Here is a 2500-nt window from a genome sequence, read left to right as displayed (position 1 = left end):
CCCGTTACCCGTTACAACCATGGTAGGCGCAGAACCTACCATCGACAGTTGATAAGGCAGACATTTGAAAGATGCGTCGCCGGTACGAGGACCGTGCGATCAGCCCAAAGTTATTCAGAGTCACCAAGGCAAACGGACCGGACGAGCCGACCGATTGGTTTTGATCTAATAAAAGCGTCCCTTCCATCTCTGGTCGGGACTCTGTTTGCATGTATTAGCTCTAGAATTACCACAGTTATCCAAGTAACGTGGGTACGATCTAAGGAACCATAACTGATTTAATGAGCCATTCGCGGTTTCACCTTAATGCGGCTTGTACTGAGACATGCATGGCTTAATCTTTGAGACAAGCATATGACTACTGGCAGGATCAACCAGGGAGCTGCGTCAACTAGAGCTGAGCAGCCGGCCGCCCGGGAGTGTGTCCCAGGGGCCCGCGCGAACACGCAAGCGTCCGCTCAATTATTCTGCAAACAGGAGGAGGCTGAGCTCCCCTGCACAATACACCTCGAAACCCTCTCAGGTCCCGGCGGCGCGCAGCGCCGTCCTAAGTACTTGGTCGGGTTCGAGAGAGGCGCAATCGCCCGGAGTTAGGCGAGTAGACGCTTTAGGTGCGACCACCCGTGCTCCCAACTGAGCTTGCCGCTGCCGACAGAGGCCCGGGAGCGTGCTGTCGTGGCATTGCCGGCGGGAGACAACACGCGCCACCTACGGTGACCGGCAGCTCCAACGCCAGCGCCACAGAAGGGCAAAGGCCCCACGTGGGTGCCGAAGCGAACTCTCCCAGCACAGCGCACGTGCCAACACGTCTGCACAACTGCGATACAAACCACCAGCGAGAACCGCTGGGGCGACCGAGCAGCAGACGGCGTCGCGGCGCCGAGTGCCGGGCGGCGGCGCATCCTCAACGCACACAGTCCTCAGTCGGACCAGCACACTGCAGATGTCCACCGCGCTTCGCACCGGGCCCGCGAGGACCCACTTTGGCCGCCCGGCGCCGCGCGCAGGGTGCCCCGGCGCGCAGCTGCGCCGCCTGCCGCGTCCGTCGGCCGGCGCGCCTGCCACTGGGCGCCCCCACCAGCCGGCTGTAGCGCGTGCGCCCACGCACCGCGCGGCCAGCACGCCGGGCGGCCCCCCCTCACCGGCCGGGGACGGTCCCACCCAGCCACCGCCGCGTATCGCTTCACACACAGATTTGCCCTTACTGATTTACCTCCAGCAACAACAACCGCACCACAATGGGTTTACCAGTTGTTCATTTGCGTTGCGTCACGTCACCAGCAAACGTAGACGTCCATCCCAGTTTGCAAATGCAACGATTATTGCATACCTGTCTGTTAGGTGTCACGACACACTACGTCTGCCCACATACACGCAACAAAATGTGCACGACTAGAGAACACGTGGGAGGTGGCCCCCTACGTATGCGATGTCCATTACGAGACCGACTGTCAACCAGCATCTGTACCATGTCGCAGATGTGGAACGCGGTGCACCATGCTATCACACTGTGTGAGAAGAGACGACTACGTTTGAATACACGCGCCACTACATCAACAGACGGCTCATGCTGATCGCCATCCAGGGCGTCCGTTACTCCCACACGTCTCTATGGCGTACCACACTGCAATGTAGCTGTTATGGGGAGACGGCACGTGGCTGAGTGCACAACATTTGGACCGTATGGTTCGCTGTTGTTGGGCGCAGTCGTACGGTCACACATGTGCCACAGCGTATCATTCAGTACATACGGACCTATGTGCAGTACAATGTGAGGATTAAGCTTACGATATCAGCGGACAGTGGACACAGGCCGTACCACGACGTAGACTGAGCGCTTCGACATGCGAATGCCAGTGAACAGCTGCGAAGGGCATTGAACACGCAAGCACCTGAACGACCAGCGTGCGAAGGCAGGGTGGAGGGGGGGGGGCGATGTACATCCTGCAGTTGTCCACATTACAGTGTACAGCGGGAGCATGTAAAAAGTAAGCAACACTTGCGAAGTGTTCAACATGAAACGACACACAAGAGGGTGGGCGGTGCGAGTAGCGAACTATATTCAGAGGGTTGTGGTTAGACAACACTAGATTAATGTAACGTGTCATATGCCAATTACAGAGCAGGTTAAGGCACAACGTGGGTTAGGTTAAGGCACAACGTGGGTTAGGTTAAGGCACAACGTGGGTTAGGTTAAGGCACAACGTGGGTTAGGTTAAGGCACAACGTGGGTTAGGTTAAGGCACAACGTGGGTTAGGTTAAGGCACAACGTGGGTTAGGTTAAGGCACAACGTGGGTTAGGTTAAGGCACAACGTGGGTTAGGTTAAGGCACAACGTGGGTTAGGTTAAGGCACAACGTGGGTTAGGTTAAGGCACAACGTGGGTTAGGTTAAGGCACAACGTGGGTTACGTTAAGGCACAACGTGGGTTACGTTAAGGCACAACGTGGGTTACGTTAAGGCACAACGTGGGTTACGTTAAGGCACAACGTGGGTTAC

General features: G+C 56.9%; 1 non-coding gene across 1 annotated transcript in view; it reads right to left on the bottom strand.

The window, feature by feature from the left end:
• LOC126126816 (small subunit ribosomal RNA) overlaps positions 1-381 on the bottom strand; it is a 1909-nt gene extending 1528 nt beyond the window's left edge. The window contains exon 1 of the ribosomal RNA XR_007526902.1: positions 1-381. This exon is cut by the window's left edge and continues 1528 nt beyond it. This is a non-coding gene — a ribosomal RNA (small subunit ribosomal RNA).
• Positions 382-2500: the final 2119 nt, after the last annotated feature.

The sequence above is a fragment of the Schistocerca cancellata genome, unplaced genomic scaffold (genome assembly GCF_023864275.1).
Source record: "Schistocerca cancellata isolate TAMUIC-IGC-003103 unplaced genomic scaffold, iqSchCanc2.1 HiC_scaffold_472, whole genome shotgun sequence".
Classification (NCBI taxonomy): Eukaryota; Metazoa; Arthropoda; class Insecta; order Orthoptera; family Acrididae; genus Schistocerca; species Schistocerca cancellata.
The sequence above is the reverse complement of the archived record's forward strand: the minus strand, read 5'-3'. Positions and strand labels throughout refer to the sequence as shown.